The sequence below is a fragment of the Thermobia domestica genome, chromosome 3, assembly GCF_964235325.1.
Source record: "Thermobia domestica chromosome 3, izTheDome1.hap1.1, whole genome shotgun sequence".
NCBI classification, from domain to species: Eukaryota; Metazoa; Arthropoda; class Insecta; order Zygentoma; family Lepismatidae; genus Thermobia; species Thermobia domestica.
Window position 1 is genome coordinate 264,659,676 of NC_137456.1, and position 25,207 is coordinate 264,684,882.

The window sequence follows — 25,207 nt, forward strand, 5'->3', positions numbered from 1 at the left end:
TTCAATTCGTGGATCCCTGCAACTTCATTGAAGAAGAAGAAGAATGGAACCTGATCAAGATTTTTACGTTACACTTCCCAGTAATAGTTCCATGGATTATTTTCCAGAAAATACATTGACTTCATATATTACGAAATTACAACGACGTGTAGAGTTTCGCCAGAAATGGGATGTGGCAATTGTAGAGATTCATTATCCATATTCTTTGGTGAACATTAACAGTAAAAACAATAAAATATATTACAAATCATCAAGTAGTACTGATCAAGAACCGTGGAAGGTTGTAACGATCCCTGTACGCTATTATAACAATATACGGGATCTTATTCATGCAATTAATATACATCATAAAGAAACCAATTTATTTATATCTCATGACGCAACTAATAATATATGCCTCATAAGACATCCCAAAAAGGAAATCCATACTTCTGTACAAATCTCACCAAGTGTTAGTTTAATGCTTGGATTTGAACCGAAAAGTGATTTAAAAGATATGGAAAAGGGACAATATACACCGGATGTACGATTAGGCTTACCATCACAAATGTACGTCTACTGTGACATTATTAAATCTGTCATTGTTGGAGATACAATGGTACCCTTGCTACGAATTTTCAACATGGATCCTGTGAATCATACTTTTAGAAGTCATGCAGTACAAATCTTTAATCCTGCACATTATGTTCCGGTGGAAAAAAATGAATTTTGAGCAAATACAAATCGATATAAGGGATAGCACAGGTCATCGTATGCCATTCACCTTTGGAACGGTGTGTACAAAACTACATTTCCGTCGTCGTCGTCATGACTGATCCGTATTTGCAATACTACCAAAAACAAGCGTTATCCGGTATCGGCAACGTCTATGTGGGAAGTCCCTATCAAGCAGGACATGGCATTGGAAGTTTCCTTGGTGGCTCATTTCGTTCAGTGTTACCACTTGTGAAGCAAGGAGCTAAAACTGTGGGAAAAGAATTATTAAAATCAGGTGCCAATATGATTAATGATGTTGTGATCTCGAATCAACCGCTGGAAGAATCGTTTCATCAACGTATGCAAGAGGCAAAATCAAATTTACAAGAAAAAGCTAAAAATAAGTTGAATACTATGCTGGGAAGTGGATATCATAAACGAAAATGGGATGAATGCTCTCAGTTTGAAGTTGACCTTGCAACGATCAACAACATCATCAATCCTACAAAGAGACGTAAATTATCACATAAGAAGAAGAAGAGATCATTGGCATCGTCACCATATATTTCTGATTAATTCAACGATGGCTTTCTTACATCATCAATCCTGTGAATGTGTATAAAGTGAATTGGACATTTTTTCAACATTACCGACGCAAACCAGTGTTCTGGACAATCGCATTATTGGCTACAAACCAATTAGTTCAATAGCTGAAAATTCACCAATAGAATTTGTAGTGAGTGGTAGCAGTGATGAATATATTGATTTGCCACAAACCTTATTATACATCCAAGCACAAATTGTGAAACCAGATGGTTTCTCCTTCATCAATACGGATAAAGCAATTGCACCTGTCAATGATTTTCTAAATGCTATGTTTAGTGAAGTACAAATCTACTTGAACAATAAACTGATTTCATTTTCGTCACATAATCATCCATATCGTTCGTACCTGGAAAAACTGCTCAATTATAGTGATGGAGCTAAAAATACACATTTACAAACAGCAATGTGGTTTCAAGATACGACTGGTCATATGAACGCAACCACAAGTGAGAACAAAGGATTTCAACAACGGTATGAACTGACAAAACAAAGCATGAAATTCGATATGATTGGACATCTTCATTGTGACATTTTTAATAAAGATAAATTTGTAATTCATGGAGTGGAATTACGTGTGAAACTTATTCCTGCAAAGCCAAACTTTTGTCTCATGGCCGGTGAAAGTGGTGTCAATGCAAAAATCAATATTCTAGATGCATCATTGCAGGTGAAAAAAGTCAACATCAGCCCTAGTGTCAAATTGGCACACAATAAAATTTTACAATCTACACCGGCAAAGTATCCTCTGACAAGGGTTCAAATGAAATCATTTACCATCCCGAAGGATATACAATCCAAAACTATTGATAACCTGTTTATGGGAACATTGCCAAATCGTATTATTGTAGGATTTACATCGAATGAAGCATCCAGTGGAACTATTACCACCAATCCATTTGAATTTCAACATCTAAACATTAATTTCTTTAAATTGTACGTGGATGGAAAAGCTGTACCTTCAAAACCATTGCAACCCAACTTTGAAGAAAATCTCTACATTTCATCGTGCCACACATTGTTCTCAGGCTCTGGCATACATTTTACCAATACTGGAAATACAATTTCAAGAGCCGACTACAAGAATGGATATACACTGTTTGAATTTGACCTAACTCCCGATTCTTCTGCTGGAGATTGTCACTATTGGAATTTACAACGACATGGAGCCATCCGATTGGAAGTTCATTTCCAAGAGAAATTAGCAGTACCTGCAAACTGTATTGTGTATGGAGAGTTTTCTTCACTCCTAGAAATCGAACACCAGCGCAACATTATCCTGGACTTTTAAATTACAAGGTACGTATACGTTATGTATCATTTCCATTCCCGATGTTGAATACATTACAATTAGCTAGTGCTTTAAACGGTAGTCCATTGTTCACAAATTATTTTGCCGGGGTATTTGCAAGCGATGAGTTGCCCTCACGGATTTCTTTACCTCTGGCAATCATTGTAAATACAGATCCATCCACAAAACTATTAAGTCATTGGATTGCAATTTATATTGATAATTGCGGTGTTGGAGAATATTTTAACAGCTATGGCCTTCCTCCTTAGGTACCACAACATGTTGCATTCTTAAAACTTCATTGTATGTACTATAAATATAATAATAGCCAAATAATAGCCAAATGCCAAAGTCTTGGTTCATCTGTATGTGGCTATTATGCTTATTTTTATTTGTGCTGTAAAGCCCAAGGAAAATCTCTGCGTGAAATTCAATATTTGTTCACAACAGTACCCACGGTTAATGATCGTAGACTGCTGCAATATACCTTCCAGGTAATTTTATCATATTTATCATTGCAAGTGTATTTGTTTTTATCATCATCTATTTCTGTACTAATCACCTTTTTCCTCGTTCTTTTTTTACAGAATTCACAATACGAAGCTTTGCAAACGGGTGCTATGCTGTAAAACATGGAAACAAATCATCACAATCAAGAAGAGAAGGCGGTCTAATGAAGAAACCCAGCATAATATACAAACATTGTCAATAAGAAAGAAAAAAGAAGAAACCAGAAAAATGAATAAAATACCATTTATGCTTATTTATGTGTTTTTATTGTCCATTCCATCAATATGATACATACAACGTTATCAGATTCTCCTAAAGAACTGTGCGATATAAAACGAGAACTCTGGGCAAAGTTTCCACCTAATTGCTAGAGAACATTAACCAGGGACCTCGTCGCGCATCAAAACCAAATCATTAATCACGTGACTGTACTACAACCGTAGGGTCCTACCAAATTGAAAGGGGATACCCGTCCATACTTTAAACCTTATCAAATAGGATAAATTGAGTCAGTAACCGAACACGTGGTTGTACTTAAAAAATTGACAATAGGACCACCGAAACATATTGAGGTCCTGTACTATGCTTAAATTGAACAATTTCAGTGGACCCCCATTGCCAAAATTTAAAAAGGGTGCAACAATATACAAATGTCTTATGATAAAAAGTGAAACCCTGTAATCATATAAGGTAATAGAATATCATCAAAGGGGATAAAATGGACCAAAAACCAAACACGTAATACAACATATTTCTTACGTTTATATTTTGGCAATTTTGTACTCCTAAAAGGGAACGATGTGGACCATCCAAATTTATCATGATACATATTGAGGTCCTGTACTATAATACCAAATGTTTAAATTGGACATTTTCCAAAATTTAAGGGGTTGGGCCAAGGTACCCCTCCCGGGGTGCACCAATGTACCCATGTCTTATGATAGATAATGGACCCCTATACATGACCATATAACCATATAAGGTAATAGGACCTCATCAAAGGGGGATAGAATGTACCAAATACCAAACACGTGGTTGTACTAAAATTTGGAAATTTTCTACCCCTAAAAGGGAACAAGGTGAACCACCCAAATTTATAGTGATCTATATTAGGGTCCTATGCTATAATAACAAATGTTTAAATTGGGCAATTTCCAAAGCTAAGGGGGTGGTTCAAAGTACCCCTCCCCAAAATTTAAAGGGGTGCACAAATGTACCTATGTCTTATGATGCGTAATAGACCCCTATACATGACCATATAACTTTATAAGGTAATAGGACCTCATCCAAGCAGATAAATTAGGCCGAAAACTAAACACGTGGTATAACGTATTGGTTACGTTTATATTTTGGCAATTTTGTACCTCTAGAAGGAAATGAGGTGGACCACCCAAATTTATTATAATACATATTAGGGACCTGTACTATAAAACCCAATGTTTAAATTCGTCAATTTCCAAATTTAAGTGGTGGGCCAAGGTACCCCTCCCAAATTTTTCAACTGGTGCATTAATGTACCCATGTCTTATGAAAGGTAATGGTCCCCTGTATACGCACATATAATTATATAAGGTAATAATACCTCATCAAAGGGGATAATTAAGGTCAAAAAAACCCAAAATTTGAATTTTTGGCAATTTTTTACCCATGAAAGGGAACGACATAGACACCCAATACTGATAGAGGTACATACTATGGTCCTAGGCTAAAATACAAATTTTTAGATTTGGCAATTTCCTAAAATTTATGTTTGGTGGTCTTATGTACCCCTGCCAAAATTTAGGGGGTGAGCCAACGTACCCCTGCCAAAATTTAGAGGGGGTGGTCCTATGCACCCCTAGGTCATTGACCCCGGACCAAGGTCTTTGACCTTTGACCTATGACGCCACAAATGTTGGGGTCAAAGTCCAAACTTCGGCCAAATAATGCCATTACTACTTTGAACTCAGTACTATGAATGAGATTCGAGTTCAGTGACACCAGTGAGGCTTACTCTCATATGGAATTTTGTATATTCCTTTTAATGAGACTTCTGTTCTATTCTAGTAAAAGCTCGCAATTAATCGGTTTCGAACTGACATTCTTCAATGACGCTTGCAATCTATAGAGCTCCCTTGTGGCTAAGCGGTTAGCGTACGCGCCTTTGGCGTGGGAGACCCGGTTTCGATTCCCGGCGGGAGCTCATGTGGTTCGGATTCCACGTTAATCAGTAAGTCCACATCTCATATAGCCTCGCTGCTGAAAGGGACGCTAAACTAAAATCAACTCAACTCAACTCAACTCAGCTTGCAATCTATAATCTAATTGGAGGTCGTACTCACTAATCTCTTTCCAGCTCGTGCCTACTTAGGGTCGTGCTCACAACATTAAGTGGCCCTGGGCTCAATTTTAATCCCTAATCTTAATCACACTCACTAATCTTAATTCCTTTCACTTTCGAGCTCACTGACTTCAGTGAGGCTTGCACTCAGTTGGACTCATACTCAATTTTGTTCGGATCTCCGGTCATTATCTTCAGTTTAGTTCGGCCTCACTCTATTTAGTTTTCATTCATGCCATTTGTTCTCGTGCTCATTCAGGCTCGAGCTCCGTAACCTCAAATGGACTCATACTTCAGCTCACTTTCTGAACTGAGCTTGAGCTCATTACCCTCAAGGCGGCTCACGCCCATTACACTTCATGGGAATTGCGCTCTCTATTCTCAGTTATACTTGCTGTCACTCTGGGTCGCACGCAATAATTTCATTCGTACTTTGAATCATTACCTGTAATACAACTCAACACATTACTTTCTATGAATCTCATTCCGGCTGCGGGTCACTAACCTCAATTGGTTTCGTGACCATGCTCACTTTCGATTATTTGCTTAATTTCCAAGTATTAGCACATATTATATTGCAGTTTCTAACTTTAACTTACGGGGCATTGATTATAAGTTGAACCAACGAAGATGGCTTTGCGAAGCTGAGGCGTATGGGTTCATGTATTTCCAGCATTCTCTGTTTCATAACATCCTTGGTAGGCAGTTTCTCTTTCTTTTTCTTTCCTGCATGGCTTTATCAGAGAGTAAAGCAACACAAATTTCATAGTTGATTTTTGACGTTTATAAGTTTTCAACTCATCTGAGGTGATTTCATTACCCGCCCGCCAGATACTTGAGCAGGTAGGCAACAAGAGAGTTATGTTTAACTGTAAATATGTATAAAAGCTGTAAATGTACTTCAAAGATTATTGGCTGTGATAGTAAATAGAAGAGGAGCAAGAACTATAGAAAATAAGTAGGAAATTTGTGCTGTGTCTCTACGTAATGAATCCTCGCGAATAGGGTACGGCTCTTGGGTCTAGCCTAGAAAAAGTTGACCGATTGAAATGAAACTTGCAGATGTGATAGTTCTTCGGCCTACAATTACATGACATCAAAAAAGAACATTTTCCATTTGTACATACCAAAGGCGGCGGGGGCATGACCATAAAAGTTGTCCAAAGTGATAAAACGTACACATGTTAATCTCGCAAACGTCCTGAGAACATAAATATTTTTAATTTTTTTGTTTCTATTTGGAGGGGTGGTGGAGGCAGAACCCCAATAAATCCTACATGCGTGCACGAAGGGGGACGACAAGTATAAACCTCACAAATTGTCCATATGGGATAGAACTTGCAAAATTTATTTTATTCAACGTCCTCAGAACATAAATAATTTTTTAATTTTTCTCTCTCTTTAGAGGAGCAGAAATGAGCATTTTTCTCGATAAGATCCTATGGTTCGGTTCTTAGGTCTAGCCTAAAATGAGTTGTGTGATTGCATCGAAACTTCCAGGATTCTTATCCTGCGACGTAAATACGCCAGTTGTCGCCTTGGGCAAAAACTCGTCTTATTGCTCCCTCACCAACCAAACCAAAACTCTCCCCAAAATAGTTTCCAAACTTCGCGCCCTTCTAATCCATCGCCCGGAGCACAAGCCCGTTTCACCCCCTAGTTACGTCATTGTTCGTACTATTAGGCCAACGATTAAAAAGCGGTTGAAATAAATTTTTCTGTTTGCATAAGCAAATGGAGAACGTAGGACATGTGCCCCTCCACTCTCTCTAAATAGCGATATAAACAGTTTCCAAGGACGTCAGACTTAAAAAATTTTACAAGTTTTATCCTATTTGGACAATTTTGAACGATTATGCTCCCCGCTCCTTTTGTGTTTATAAACAGAAATTGTTATTTTTTAGCGTTTTAATGGTACTCCAAATAGCTAACAATGCTGCAGGTCTCGTTCCAATTGCTTAACTCCTCCAACTCTAGTGAAAAAGAGCCAAACCATAGGTTTTTATAGGAAATACGTCCCCTCTCTTTCCCCTTAATAGGAATAAAAATATGTTTTCAGAACGTCAAATGAAATAAATGTTGCAAGTTTTATCCTTTAGACAATTTTTGACTGTTATGCCCCTGCCTCCCATTTGTCTGTGCAAATAGAAAATGTTATTATTTTCCGAATTTTAATGGAAGAACGAAGATGTATGAGCTCTGCAAATTTCAATTCAATCGATCAGCTTCTAGGCTAGACCCAAGAGCAAAACCCTTACCGAAAAGTGGTATACTTTTCTTTGTATTCAGTTCTTGATGTGTTTTTATTTCTTTATTTTTTTGTGAAATAAAACAGCTTAGTTATTCAACTGCTTACAGCAAGTTAGTTGAAGGTTGAGGTTATGTTCTAAACTGCTAACAAAACTTGCAATACTTGATTGAATTTGATAATGGTGTGTGCTTGTTTCTTCTTCTTTTTTTTTAAAAAAAGTCATGAAGTATGTCCCTTGCTTCGGTAATGAAATATATGAATTTTATGTCCCATGCTAAAGGAGACGGTGACGATGAGAAATGAACGAAATGGCGGAATGAAGAAAGTGGGAGGAAACGTTTGAACCGGGAGTAAACTTACGAGCACGATGTTTGTTCACCACAAAGTCCATACGGCGCGAGCTGGGATCGAACAGAGACCCCAAGCACCGGAGGTGAACGAACGCTGTCCCTTGATTCGGGTGACATTATCATTGTGCTTTTCTTTCACTGAATGGAAAAATAAAGAAAAAAGATAGAATGTTTCAGAGAGGAACTTTTCCATGATTATGAAAATGAAATGAAATCTTTGAATTTAACGTCCCACGATTACGCCGGCTAGGCTAAAGAATACAGTGATGATGAGAAATGAATGAAATGAAGAAACTTGGAGGAAACGGGAGAACTCCGAGGAAACCCACGCATACGGTTTGTCTACCATAAAGTTCATTTGGCCTTTTCTAAGATTGGATGGCTGCAAGGGCATCTACACTCAATACGGGAGTGGGGAAAATGAAATGTCATCTCTTTGCCATCGACGTTACAATGCTAAAGAGGATTGTTCATGAATAGTACATTGGGATTAATTTTTTGGACCTTTTCATACGAAAAAAATAAAATATTTAATCTTTACTGTTTGCCCTTCTCAGACATGTTGCGGTCTAGGCAAAGACATAGTTGATCTAATATGAAATGCGGCACTGTTAGCGACGGTGAAAACTTACGATTCGACACTAATGTCGGCTGATTTCGACATCTTTACGTCGTTACGTAATCACACTGATTGCTAATGGGAGCTTGATTTTAGTTAAGCGCTTTTAAAAGCAATGTAAGCTCCCACAAAGCTGTGGATTCAATACTAATATCAATCCTTTTCTAGCATTTTTATACGTACCCCGGCAGTACTCTTTTGTAGACTGTAAGAAATATGGTTAAAATTGCTGTAGACATATCGAAATTATGTTGAAACACACGAACATCCACTGATATATACCGTATTTACTCGCGTAATTTTCGCACTTTCTTAGACGAAAAAAGTTGTTTTGAAACAAGGGTGCGTAAATTATGCGGGGAAAAAGACTACGAGCTTGTAACTGGAAGTGGGATGAGGAAAAGATAAGACGCGCGAAACAAGCTCCTTTGCACAGCAGACGAGGGTTGGGGAAAGTGGAGGGGGTGAGTATGGAAGTACTTGTTTTGTTTTGTTGACAGGGCTCAATGGAATACAACAATGGCTTTGCTGCGTTGCCAATTGTTCATTAGCTACTGTAATTGATTCCTGGAAAAATGCTGTTTCACAAAAAGTTTCCGCGTGCGCAAATTACGCGAGGAAAATAAAATATACAAAAAATGCCCTTCAAAACTGAGATGCGAAAATTATGCGAGGGCGAAAATTACTCGCCTATTTACGGTATATATATATATATATATATATATATATATATATATATATATATATATATATATATATATATATACAGAGACGACATTGTAATGAGTTACATTTATTTAAGATTCGGAAAAAAAGGATGGAAACTTTTGTCAGCTGTTAACCACTAGTTACTAGTGGCGCCATCTGTGGCGACCGGTAGAATTATTTTGTACTTATAGCGCTTTAAGGCGATAGCGTCATAATCTTTCTGAAAGCCAAACTGGGAAAAAGTATACTGGGAACTATAGGAATAGTTCATCTAATAAGTCAATTTTTCAAATTACATTTCAATGTACGTCGCTATAATTCCAATTGATACCAATAATTTAGTCTGGTATATTAAAATATTAACGGAAGTAGGAAAAGATAAGTGTATTTTTCAAATAGTTTTGATTTTTTAAAAGTGAAGTGGTTTAAATTTTCCGAGAGATATTGTTAAAGCAGTCTAAAAAGTCTAATTGATAGTGGCATATATTGGGAATAGTGAGTTGTTAATGTGCAGTTAATATATTAGTGAAGTATATTATAAATTGTCATATCCAGCTATATTTGATGTCTATGGTTTAGTATCTTCAAACTGGTGAGTTACAATTAATTATTTATTTTGCTTATTGGACCATTTGCTTATGATAAATCAATGTAGTCTAAAGCCCTTATGGCAGTATGTAAGGTCCAAAACCGATATTCAGTTGGTTAATTGTTTCTTATTCATGATTTTCATGGAGTTGAGATTTTCGTAAATCGCTATATCATTATAATCATTGAGTTTCACTTTTGTATCCTGGAATGTACCTATATTTTACGGATAGATGAATGCGAAGATAAGAGCTATCATATTTGCTTATTGTAGAAAATTGTTGTTTTCGATCACACTACTAAGGTAATATCGGAATTTTATGCGCTACCTTCCCAATAAAACCTGCCTTTATTTAATAAAATAAAGGGAGAATTTTATACCCCCTCTCCCAGTGACGATACCGAAGACTAACTAGTTTAGGTAATAAGTACGCTACATAAACTTTCAGAAAGATTATATTTCTATGCTGCTTATGTGATTTAATTTTCTGCAGCTAGAAGCAGGCTGGGTTGGTTTCGGAGGTGTCCATTAAAAAGCTAATATATTTCACAGTATGGTGTTTGCATTTATTGATAATAAGGCAAGAAGATAGGAAGGGACGATTTCTCTATTCGGTTGTAGTTTTTCTGATGCAGCAGTGTACTTATGTGGTTGATATATTTTATCATTATTTTGTATACATTTTTCAGGAAAGTAAAGATAAGTATAGACTGTGAGATTATATATATGTATTTAGTTGTCGTGGCTAATTGGCAATTAAGTTGAAACCATTTTGATAATGGCGACGAGGGATTATTTATAAACAGGAATAATGATTTGTTGGACTTGTCATTTTTTGGAAGGAAACGCCTCAGGGGTAGAAAATGAAGTTAGACGGATGCATGCTTCGAGTGGCAGTCCTTTCGTTGTTACAAACACAACTCAGCGTGTAATGACCTTGGAAGCAGGTGGTTCAGATAATCCCTGTAATGTAGGTCAGGAAGGCGACCAAAGCAGGTGCATTTTAGAAGGGGAAGTAGCTGATAGCCTGCCGAATGTAGCTTGTGTTAATGAAAGAGAAAAATTAGGAATTTAACAATAGTAATAAATATAACCCATTTCTTCCTTTTTGTACTTCTTTTTCAAAATTAACTGTAGATGCCGCAAAAGGTAGTTTCAAAGAATATGTAAATAGAATTCCAGTATGTAATGGGAGCAATCATCATAGTTTGTTTGTTTATGTTTGGTATTGAAGTATATAAGATAACAAAATTCAATTTATTCCCTGTGTAATCAGTATTAATCGCCGCCTTAGGTAAAACTAGCGATTGTTTACATGAGGAGTTGTTTAGTCTTTTTGCAATTACTCACGATTGGATAGAAATATGTAGACATTTATTTCGTAAATTTGTGTCCCCGTTGGCATACAGGGAATTAGTACATAGTTATGTGGATCGATTGCAATTACCGGAAGAATCAACATCGGATTATATTAATAGTGTAGTTGATTGTTATTCCGTTTGTATGGGAGTAAGAGTTGAGAAGCATATACTAGATTATGTGTGGAAGGAGATCAAACCCGATATCCAACATGAACTATTTCGTTATTCTAAACCTACATCCTTGGATGAATTAATATCAGAAGTAAAACGTTATGTACTATTTCAGAAAAACGTTCAGATATATAATGCACTTTCTATAGGAAGACGAATAACAGATAAAAAAGTGTTACAGTGTTATTCTTGTGGGGGCAAGCATAGGGAAAAAGACTGTTACATGGATAGACTATCACGTAGTAGTTGGCAAAAGGGATCACCATTCCGTCAAAATATAGATCAACGGTTAAGGTCTAGTGCTCATGTTGATAAAAAAAATGGTTCAATCAGAAAGACGGCAAACGAACTTAAACCGTATGAGCGTTCGTAAACCGACATTACATAAACTTAATGAGGTTAGTGGTAAAACCAGTGGTGGTTCAGATAGACTTGTAGCGGTTTTTATAAAAGGATATATTTTGGGAAAGGATTATACTGGAGGAATAGGCACTTGTGCATCTGTCTCGATAATAAATAGCGCTAAGTTTCAAGAATGGAACTCGAGAATAAAGGTTCCCATTAAGGTGAATGAAGAACTGTTTACGGGAACAGGTGTTAATAGACAAACCATATCATTATCTCAGTATGTTATCCTACCTATTCGTTTTCGAACTAAGGTATATAGACTCAAGTTCTTTTTTATGGAATATTTAGAACCCACGTTTATAATAGGAATTCAACAGTTAAAGTGTATGAGAGCACACATTGACTTAGTGGAAAATAAGTTTGTTTTGACTAGTGAAAAAGTGGTGATACTTATTAGTTATTTCCCAAAAGGTGACTATAATAAGCTGGATGATTCTGCCCTTAGGTTTTTATTCCGTAGTACCCCCTATTACTCTCCGACGTTAGATGGTGGTATGAGTGGTGAACCTGTTACGATGGAAGGAGAGGATGAGCAGATGAACAGCGTTGCCAACCGCAGTTATTTTCTTTGTCAGAACATGGATAGTAAAACGTCAACATGTCGAATACCAGTTGATCCACTGCTTGCTGAAGGAGATCCCTCTTTACAAAGGTATGTTGAGGATCTTCCTAATAGGTTTCCTAATGTATTTAGGGATAAGATAAGCGAGATTAAGGGTTACCAGTATGAAATAAAAGTTAATAAAGAAGAGCCTATTAGAGTGAAAGCGTAACCTATGGCACGATCCAATCAAAAACAACTAGATTTAATTTTGGATGACTGGTTAAAACAAGGTATAATACAAAAAAGTAATAGTAATTGGTCATTCCCTTGTTTCTTGGTGAAAGGAAAGACAGATGAGAAGCGGCTCGTAATTAACTATCAATCTTTGAACAAGAGACTATACCTAAATCCTCAGATTACACCGCGTATTGAGAATGTGTTAGCTAGTGTATGTAGTGGGAAAATATTTTCTGCCATTGATATAAGGAAAGTATATCTGCATTAACGCTTAACAGAAGGTTTTTATAAGTATACCGCTTTTATGACTCATCGAGGACTATTCGAATTTAAATATTTACCGTTCGGACTTTCTAATGGAAGTTTTATGTTATCAAAAGTATTAACATATATTCTGTATTCATTAAAAGATGAGGGTCTAGAATGGTTTTATGATGATGTTTTGTTGTATAGTTCAGATGTAGATAGTCATAAAAAGTTGTTAGATAAAGTTTTAAAGAAATTTGAGGAATATGGAATAACAATTTCATTAAGTAAATAAAAGCTATTTCAGACAAAGATTCCATATTTAGGATATATATTAGAAGATAGTCATATGTATTTAGATCCTTCTAGAGTAGATATTATCAGGAAGTTACCAGCACCCCGCAATAGGAGCGGTTTAATAAATTTATTGTGTTTTCTACAATACCATGCAAAATTTGTACCTCATTCTCAAGAAATTGTGGAACCTTTGAATAGGATGAGGTCCCCTAAGGTGCCATTTAATTGGGAAAAGAGAAGCAAAGGTCATTAGATCAGATTAAAGAGTTATTTGAAACTCATGTACTATTAAAATTACCTGATATGAACACGAAGTTTAAAGGCAGCTCAGACGCAACACTGAAAAGTCTTGGGGGTACGATTCTTCAATATGATAAAAATAATGTGTTGAGACCAGTGGGATTCTTTTCTAGACGTTTACGACCTTATGACTTAAATGAACCCATTTATCTTCTTGAATTGATGGCCGCGGTTGAAACCATTGAAAGGTTTAGAACATATTTGCATGCAAAATTTGAATTACGGGTAGACAATCTAGGGTTAATGCATGCATAAGGAACATTAAACGAATTAAGAAGTATGGGAGTTTAGTATATCGATTGTTTTCGTTCGATTTTGATGTTACACATTTTCCATCTAACTTGAATATATTTTCATATTATATTTCAAGGATCCATGATCGGGATATGTTTGAACCTTTGGAGATAGAACAAACCCACGATAATGACTTAAAGAATTTATTGTTAGTAAATATGTGGAATATGCCTTATGCTTGTTTGTCCATAAAAGAGCATCAGAGGAAAGACGTAGAATTGAACAGTATAATTGAGAGGCTAGAGAAGAGAGAAAATGTTGAGGGCTATAAGTTAATAAAAGGTATACTGTGTAAGAAAACGAAAGCAATTAAAATCCTTGGAAAGTATGCATTCCTAAGAAACTAACGGTACCTATTATGGAATTTTACCATAATTCCATTTTACTCGGAAATCACATGGGGACGCAGAAGACAATTGCGCGTATCTCTAGTAGATATACATGGCCTTCTTTAGTAGAAAATGTTAGGGAATACGTACATTGTTGTAAATTGTGTCAATTAAGCAAGAGTGATAATCAGAAAAAGATGGGTCAATTAGTGTCTACTTTTGATAAAATCATAAATAGAAGATGGTATACGGATATATATGGACCATTAGTTCCGTCTCGTTCGGGCAGGTCCGATTAAAGTAGACATCCGATTTTGTATCCTTATCATTGTATTAGACTCCTGTTCCAAGCGAGTTTGGTTGGAACAAATAAGACTATTGTCGAGCCAAGCTATAATAGATAAATTGTATAAGATTATGTGTAGATTCGGATTCCCATACGGGGTTAGTCATGATAACGGATCTGTTTATGTATAAGCTAAGTTTAAAGATTTTCTATATAGCCATGGTATAAAAGATATCCGAAGTTCACCGTATCATTGTGCATCTAATAATGCCGAGAGATACTTAAGAGTGCTTGGCGATAGTCTTAGGATATATTTTAGCAATAAACAGACGATGTGGGACACGGTTCTACATGAAATTGAATTTGCTATTAATTCAGCTGAACATTCTCAGTTAAAATGTACTCCTATGGAGATGACTTTTAATTATAACGTATGTGACCCTTTAGATATTCCCTGGAAAATAGACGAATTAGATATACGAAGGAGAGACCCAAATATTTAGGCAAATGCTATGAAGAACATTGAATTAGCGTGGTCTAGAAGAAAACGTATGTACTATAAGAACAGAGTGCAGACATCATATTCTATAGGTGATCAAGTATTATTAAAATCTCAGTTTAAGTCTTCATTGGTAGGTAAAATAACTCGTAAATTGTGTCCTCGTTGGACGGGGCCATTTAGGGTCGAAGCTTTCTTAGGTACCAGTACCGTCCGTTTAAAATCTGTTAATGATCCATCTGATATTCGTAAAGCCCACGTTTCTGAAACTAAATTGTATAGGGTACCACGTAATTTGGGTGTAACTAAAGGTGAATTATACAGATTGTAATTAAAAGGTATACCTTGAAAAATATAACGTATTAAGATATTGTATATTATTAATTCTACAACCGAATTATGTGGGCGTTAAATAGCCCGTTTTATTAGTCTCTTTCTAGTCAAACGGTTTAGAAATTTTAAAGTGTTACTTATTTTAAAAGAATTGTAAATTATATTTATATTGTTATTAGTATTAGTATTGTTATTGCGTAATTGTGTTATGTTTGTGCTAATCGAGATATTTTTAAATTCCAGGCCTGGAAAAATCGTTTCATATGTTGTATGGAAAAGTCGTTAGTCAAGTATTGTATGGAAATCTTTAGTATTTTGTCCGCAAACATTTATGCAATCGTTATATGGAATTGGTTAACCAATTGATAAGCGAAGATGTCTATTATTTTGTTATATGGAGATTGTACCAGTTTATGTAATCATTCAAGATCGTATGAAGGTAACCATGATGATTCGGAGTTTTCCATTATTTTGTGAACCTGTATATTAATGAAGTAAGTGACTTATTTATTATGATTATATATGATGAATGATGATGAATCTTCGATAATGTAAATTTATGAATTTCCAGGAGGTTATGACATAACGACTTGTTTAATACTAATACTAGGGAATAGTTGTATTTGGTGTAGATGGAGTATGGTAGTAAGAATGAATGTATGAATGACTGGATTATATGGGGGAATATTTTAGGTTCTTTATTTTCTTTTGGAATGAATGGTTGGACGTTTGACGTACTAGTATTTAGTTATAGTTGTTCCTGGAAATATAGAATTTGACAATGGGCAAACTAATCTATTTCCTCGGAAAATCATAATATTTTAAGGGGGGTGTTAGTTGTTGTAATGAGTTACATTTATTTAAGGTTCGGAGAAAAAAGGATGGAAACATTCGTCAGCTGTTAAGCACTAGCTACTAGTGGCGCCATTTGTGGCGACCGGTAGAATTATTTTGTACTTATAGCGCTTTAAGGCGATAGCGTCATAATCTTTCTGAAAGCCAAACTGGGAAAAAGTATACTGGGAACTATAGGAATAGTTCATCTAATAAGTCAATTTTTCAAGTTACATATCGAATGTACGTCGCTATAATTCCGATTGATACCAATGGTTTAGTCTGGGATATTAAAATATTAACGAAAGTTGGAAAAGATAAGTGTATTTTTCAAATAGTTTTGATTTTTTAAAAGTGAAGTGGTTTAAATTTTCCGAGAGATATTGTTAAAGCAGTCTAAAAAGTCTAATTGATAGTGACATATATTGGGAATAGTGAGTTGTTAATGTGCAATTAATATATTAGTGAGATATATCATATATTGTCGTATCCAGCTATATTTGATGTCTATGGTTCAGTATCTTCAAACTGGTGAGTTACAATTAATTATTTATTTTGGTTATTGGACCATTTGCTTATGATAAATCAATGTAGTCTAAAGCCCTTATGGCAGTATGTAAGGTCCAAAACTGATATTCAGTTGGTTAATTGTTTCTTGTTCATGATTTTCATGCAGTTGAGATTTTCATAAATCGTTATATCATTATAATCATTGAGTTTCAATTTTGTATCCTGGAATATACCTATATTTCACGGATAGATGAATGCAAAGATAAGAGCTATCATATTTGCTTATTGTAGAAAATTATTAGGTTCGATCACACTACTAAGGTAATATCGGAAATTTATGCGCTACCTTCCCAATAAAACCTGCCTTCATTTAATAAAATGGAGGGAGAATTTTATACCCCCTCTCCCAGTGACGATACCGAAGACTAACTAGTTTATGTAGTAAGTACGTTACAACATATGCCCTTTAATATAATGAAATAATATCTGCTATTGAACGAAAAGCTACGTAAAGACTTTCAGTTTTGGCATTGTTCATAAGGACAATTACAGTCTCTTCACATGACCTTCGGGATTCCTGAATTTCTTGCGAGTGTTCCGACTTGGACGTACTGTGTTTACACCTTCTTTTTATGCCCTGGATAATACTTCAAGAAAATAAAAGACATTCTGTAATGAGAATGTTGGGAAGTAATTTTTGTACGACAAAAAGTACCAAATTTCACAGAAGTAAATTAACACGTTAAGCTAGTTTGCATATCCAGCCTCCGAACTATGAAAACCTTTACGATCAAACCAACCCAAATCATTTCTCAGATTAAAAATGTTGTATATAAGTTATTAGGACATAAAATTGAATATAATTTATACGGCAAATACTTTTGTGCATTGCAAGAGTTGTAATGTCCAAATATTCACCACAAACATATAGTCGAATCGACATAAACAAAAAAGTGTGGAGCAGGAAATCACTTTACACAAAAGTCAGAAGAGGCTCAGTGACGACATACGAACTGGTCGAGCGGTTTGGGTCACTAGCGTATCAATCAGAAGTTTATGTATTCGCACTCTGTAAGAAGGATTCGTTTTTTTTAAATTGTGTTCCCACTTTCATCAGAGGATTCAGAACATTTCTTTGAATAAATCATTGGCAATGTTTTTCTCAAATTCGATTAGAAGTGATTCGATTATATGAATTGCAAACCTAAAATCCACAGCTGAGAAAAAAATATTCAGTATGTTCAATATTTCATTATTATCCTTAGATTTGTAATGAAAAACTAATTATGAGCATTGACGATTGCAGAAGATTCTCCCCGGGGATGGTCAATATATGAATGAGAGAAAACTGATAAAACATTATTAGTCCACTTTGAGCATGATCGATGATAACTTATGGCCACGAAGGAGGAAATTTATGTCGACAGGGTCCCAAATTCTAGGACGGGTCATGCTCTGAAATCATCACTGTTTGAAAGGTTTCCTTAAGAAATAGAATATTACATTTATTTCTCGTTCTAAGTTTTGAAATGGAAAAATCATAATTTTATAGAAAATTATAATACGATAAGCATAAAGATTTATAGAACTAATAAAGTAAATATTCTCGTGTAAGTTATAAATTTCTAATCGGATTAAAACTTGAATATTCGTTTGCGTAGCACTTTAAAGTAAATCATCTTTCTATATAGTTCTTACTGGAAAGCATGTTTAACTCCAATTACTTAATCAATATTTTTAATAATATATTTTTATTGTAATACTTTTATTATTCAATGTTATATACGCTTCATTTGAAAGCAAAACCTCGCAAATGTGTAGTGGATTAGTAAATATTATCAAATAAATTATCATTTAGTTTACGTAAATACTACATCCCCTGGTTTGAAACTTCGTACATTAAATAATAATAATAATAATAATAATAATAATAATAATAATAATAATAATAATAATAATAATAATAATAATAATAATAATAATACCATAGCCATATCTTTATCAGAATTTCAGACATAGTCAATAAATGAATTCTATGTAGTCTTTATTCGAAGTTCTATTTAATCGAATCCGATAGAAATACAAAGAGAAAATTCGAGAACAGGTAAAAGAAAAATGTTAGTTTTGTGGGATTGGAAGTAACTTTTAAGAGGTCTTTACAATTTACAGACAAGAGACTTAAATATTTTTTCCTTTTCTTTAAGTTAACTGATTCACCGAACGTATCTGAGTAACTTTTCTCTATTTTCTACCCGGTTATATACGTTTTACAATCATTTCCATTAACCTTGAATGACAAGAACACGAACACAAAAACTTCTACCTACGTAGGGCAGTTAAAATTCCTAACTTCTCCCACCGGGAATCGAACCCGATACCCTATACGCCCAAGGCACACGGAGGCGAAAGCTACTGACCGAAATGAATTGTGAAATATGTAAATAAAGCACCAATTATAATGATTTTTAAAATTTAGCTTGACAATTTTATAATGGCCGTTTAAAAACAAAATACTGCACTAGGAGGGTAGGAAATAAATATACATTTCTGAGATTATTATTATTATTATTATTATTATTATTATTATTATTATTATTATTGATGTCCCACTTCTTAGCCAAGATATGAAATATTCACCACCTTCTTCATACCGCTAAATCAATATCTTCACTGTTTTCTCGCCACAGCCAATACTTCTACCTATCTGAATCGCAGTTTGTCCCATTGTTGCTCGACTTATGATTTCCCCTCGCATAGTAACATATAGTTTTATACAGCCTTTAAAAAGAGGTATTTTGGGAGCCTGTAGAAATTTGCATTGTGATTCGTATTAGCAATGACAGTAAAGTGGATATTTCTGTTTCTACCGTGTATCATCAGCATCATTATATCAGAAGTATTCCGCCATTACCAGCGGGTCATTTACCGCAGCTGAGAAGCTGCCATGCTCCACGATCTTCTATTAACCTCTTCATATTAACATACCATTTGTCTGTTTCGATATCTCCAATAATCTAATTTGGTTTCTATATAGTCTAATCCATCCTCTCCCTCTCTTTCCTGCCACCGTATCCTCTAGCACATCCCTCATGATACTGTTTCTTCTTAACCAATATCCCAACCAGTTTCTCTTCCTCTTCTTAAAATATTTTTCTCCTTCCATTTCTAACATCCTCTCATTCGTTTTCCTCTCGACCCAGTTATTTCTCCCGATTCCTCTCCACGCACATATTTTGAAAACCATTAATTGTTTCTCATCATTGTTGCGTAATGTGCATGTTTATGTCCCATAGGTACAGTACTCAGAGCATTTTATGAGTCTTTTTTCAACTCTATTCAAGGTCCCAGAATATAGTATTTTTCATCCTGAAGACTTCCTTCGCCATTGCTATCTTTCCTTTTATTTCATGTTCGCATGTCATATCATTACTAATAATACTACTCAGATATCGAAAAGTAGTCACCTGTTCTTTTTTCCCTCTTCTACTTCTATATTTGACACCGATCGCTTCGTTTCAATCACCATGGATTTTGTCTTTCTAACATTTATTATCATACCATATTCTTCACAAGCCTTTCTCAAATTTTCTATATCTTATTAATTTTCTTTTTAGATTCTCCAATAACAATATCCATATAAACCCCAAACCGTATACATATCTCCTACGGAAATTCAATCTTCATTATATAGACTCCTTTTCGCTATCTCTTCTACATAGCTATTAAATAATGTCGGCGAAATATGTAATCTCTGCTGAAGTCACCTTCCAATTACACTGTCTGTCTACTCTGCATGCATTAGTGAATTTCCATGGAAGACCATGAATAATTCTGATAATTTATATAATATTTATGGATGAATACGTAATAGACCCCATATGAATAACATATATATCATTACTCAAAGTAACGAATACGGAAAAATTAAAAATAATTATAGACATATTATATCAAGGTGAAAGAGGCATAAACTTCAGACAGTACATAATACATTTCGCTCTTCCCGCTGGTCTAGCGGCTAGCATATGTGCCTTGGGTGTACGGGTCCGGAGTTCGATTCTCGGTGGTGACGTTTGAAATTTTAACTCTCCTAGATGTTTTTGTATTCGTGTTCATGTAGTTCAAGATTAATGAAAATGATTGTAAAATGTGTATAACCGAATAGACAATAGAGACAAGTTACTCAGATATGTTCGGTGAATCAGTTAACTTAAAGAAAAGAAAAGGTGTTTAAAGCATTTATTTGTAAATTGTGAACAACTCTTAAAAGTTAGTTCTAGTTCCACCAAAGCAACATTTCTGTCGGATTCTTTTAAATAGAACTTCGAATAGAGAACCCGTTCAATTCATTTATTGACTAAGCCTAAAATTCTGATAAAGATATGACTATAACTTTATTATTATTATTATTATTATTATTATTATTATTATTATTATTATTATTATTATTATTATTATTATTATTATTTAAAAAATACGAAGTTTCAAATTGGGCGATGCAGTATTTACGTAAACTAAGTGATAATTTATTTGATAATATTTACTAATCCACTATAAATTTTCGGGGTTTTTGCTTTGGGAAATTAAGTGCATACAACATTGAGTAGTAAAAATACTACAAAAGCATGTATTATTATAAATATTGATTAAGTAATTGGAATTAAACATGCTTTGCAGTAAGAATTATATAGAGCGATGATTTACTTCAAAGTGCAATGCAAAGGAATATTTGAGTTTTAATGCGATTAGAAATCGATAACTCACACGAGAATATTTACTTTATTAGTTCTGTAAATGTTTATGCTTATCGTATTATAATTCTCTTTAAAATTATGAGTTTTCCATTTCAAAACTTACAACGAGAAATAAATGTAATATTCTATTTCTTAAGGAAACCTTTCAAACAGTGATGATTTCAGAGCATGACCCGTCCTAGAATTTGAGACCCTGTCGACATAAATTTCCTCCTTCGTGGCCATAAGTTATCATCGATCATGCTCAAAATGGACTAATAATGTTTTATCAGTTTTCTCTCATTCATATATTGCCCATCCCCCGGGGAGAATCTTCTGCAATCGTCAATGCTTATAATTAGTTTTTCATTACAAATCTAAGGATAATAATGAAATATTGAACATACTGAATATTTTGTTCTCAGCTGTGGATTTTAGATTTGCAATTCATATAATCGAATAGCTTCTAATCGAATTTGAGAAGAAAAGATTTGCAAAGATTTATTCAAAGAAATCTTCTCAATCTGCTGATGAAAGCGGGAACTCACTCTTCAGGAAAAAAAGAATACTTCCTACAGGGTTTAAGCACATACACTTCTGATTGATAGGCTAGTAACCAAAACCTCTCGACCAGTTAGTATGTCTTCACTGAGCCTCTTTTGACTTTTATGTAAAGTGATTTCCTGCTCCACACTTTTTTGTTTAGGTCGATTCGACTATAAGTTTGTGTTGAATATTTTGACTTTACAAATCTTGCAATGCATAAAAGTCTTTTTCGTGTAAATTATATTCATTTTTATTTCCTAATAACTTAAATACAGCACGTTCAATCTGTCAAATGATTGGGGTTGGAGTGATCGTATATGTTCTCATAGTTCGGAACCTGCATGTGAAAACCCGCTTAACGTCTTAATTTACTTCTGTGAAATTTGGTACAAATAAATAAACTATATAATTTATTTATCACTATTACAAGAATTTATTAACTTGTGTTTATATCTCACATATACAGTATAATGAAGACGTGTTGTGAAAACCTATCTTAGACGTTATATTTAAACATAATAATTACTTATGTTTTACAATGACTATATATATATATATATATATATATATATATATATATATATATATATATACAACTGTTGTATTTTAATGTAATTTTATATAATTGTTCATAAATTGCGGAAACAGAATTTCATACAAAGAAGAAGAAGAACACTAGGATAACACGACGAATCTAGGATACCATCTTCTAACGAAATACAACTTGCTTTCACAAGACAAATACATGTAGAACCATGGCAAGAGCTGTGTTTTCTGTACTTTGTTTTTTTTTTACTATGCAGGCTATAATTATGTTCGTTTTTGCTTCATTCTCTCTTTACACGTCGAAAGGTTCCTTTACGTATAAAAATGTTCTTCTACGTATGTAAATCTAAATTACAACCAAACATGTGCTGACTAATACAGAGTTCCAAACATTATATCATTAAGTATTTTAATCAACTTTGACCTTTTTCTACACTTGGTAACAAGTCTTATTATATTTAAAACAAGAAAAGCACATCTGCACATTGTTTCCGATCGCATAGCTTGCTTTTAAATTAAAACCTGCTTTACTTTTTTCCGAACATACAAGAAAATTTTTGTCTCAAAAAAGCAACGAATGTTGCGGTCGTTTTTTATGGAACAGCATGCATATACATAAATAATAGTAATGATAAGAATAATAATACATAATATAACTAAAACTCCACTCACGCCGAATTTTACTCCCAATTCCTCAAATGCCTCGCCACTGGTAGCCTCAATTGCTGTTTGAAGATCTTCATTATGTATAAGTGTCCGTATTCCCGCAATTGGTCAGTTTCAGAGTGTTCATCATTGTCCTTAAACTTGTTAAACCAACACCGCACAGTCCGCATAGTCAAGACACTCTCATGAATTCTGTGGAATATCTCTCGCCGCGCAACACAAGCGTTTTTCCCAGTTTACAGCATATACGCCTTTATGACCTTTTTAATGGTCTCATGTCCCATCTATTCCAACGCAAGTTCAAGGCCTAACTGATCTTCCGCAACCCGGTATTTCCGATACCCACAACTACTAACTTTAGCCTTATCTCCATTCGCATTCAAGTGATAGTGTGATGTCCAATTGAACTCAGAAAGCCACAAAGAATTTTCTTTGTTACTTTTATATATAACCGATAGACAACAAATATAACAATAGTTGTACAAAATTAGATAATACTTTTATAATTGCAAACATCTGGTTTGTAGTTTCTTGAATATATATGACAATCAAATAAATATTGTTAACCAATGCCTAAAACTATATCCCAATAATCTACAAAGCCAATAGTTCTACTTTATATTCTCCTCGTGGTGAGGATACTCTTAACCATGTGTTCGTAAGGGTAAAGCTCTTCTTAAATGTTACTATGATGGAACTTAATGTCAATTTTTCACGAGCAATACACTACTCTGGTTGAATATTCTAATATTAGTGTAACTGAAACTGGCCAACAGCTTGGTGTTCCCTGTGTTACAACATATAGTTCTTGGAAAATATATGGTAAGGTGGAAAAGCTGGTAGCGTGGATCGAAATACCGGCACCGACCCTCAAATGGTCTCAACTCTGAGCAAAGATTAAGTTTAATACTACCACTCATCAATAGTCTTTCATTACTTTCCCAAACTTATTTGTAACATCTTGTGTCGGTTTGCTCACGTACTGTACGACGACTACTCAAAGAATCTAGTCTTATGACCTACAGAGCACATACGCGGGAAGGTAACCGATATCAGTAGTCTGCCATGAGCATTTGCTGAGGAAAATAATAATTGTAACTCGGATAGCGTAATATTTACAGACAAAATGATATTTGCATCAACGAGTGTTGGTGAAAGAGTCGTTCATAGAGAAATGATATGATCCGCAGTACATACGTTGCTCACATCGAATGGGGTATACCACTGCCAAGGATGATTACGCGAGATAAGAGTAGTTGCAATAAATCCAATGCTGGAGTGTGGGATGTTCCTATTTATTAGCCAATTCCCGGCCAGCCCACTTCCTGTAAACATGAAGGAAAGATTGAACCAATTCAATGAAACTGTTTGCGATCCCATGTCGATTTCCACCTGATTTCTGTTGCACACTATCACGTCCTTTACGAAACGTTGTAACCGAAAGTGTCTCAGTCCAACACAGAAATGCATCATACACACATGCTTTATGTAGTCCAGAATGACATTCCTTCGCACTTTTTCCACGGGCCACTTTGAGTTTTATGCATGCACGTTGTTCTAACTTGGGAAACTTCCCCTTAGGGAGGTGTAATTTCACAACCTACATTCAAATACTCCACTACTATTATCGCAATACCTACACTATAGCGGCCAATCGCGTTTTATAGCTCCACACACTCTTTACATGTGTTGCCAACAGCAACAAGAACGAAACTCCCTGTGAGGGGATAAAACTATGTTGCCATGCTTCTTTCCAGCCCTCGTATTTATTTCTAGCTTCACAATGATTGCTAGGACTATATTAAAATGTTAATGCTGCCATCTACAATGCACAATTTCAACAGAAGCTGCAGTTTGAAAAACTACATTTGCACTCAATAAGGGTGAGGGTCAAATGGACCTGCTTCAGGATTAATGCTTAAAATTAGTAAACCTACCACATGACTTACAGTAACCTAAGTATTTTAAAACAATAACGCAAACAATAAAAAGTAAGAAAATATCCATACTTGTAGAATCACAGTATCAGAGTAATTAATGACAAAAGAATCCATATGGATCCAATGGACCCACTTGGTAGTCGGAGGTTTAAGAGGCCTCACAGTAACTAATGAGGACTACAGAAGATAT

At 34.8% G+C, this 25,207-nt stretch overlaps 1 protein-coding gene across 5 annotated transcripts in view; it reads right to left on the reverse strand.

The window, feature by feature from the left end:
- The window catches only part of LOC145681636 (uncharacterized), a 421,555-nt gene that overhangs the window by 224,228 nt on the left and 172,120 nt on the right, over positions 1-25,207 (reverse strand). The gene's annotated exons all lie outside the window — the stretch shown is intronic.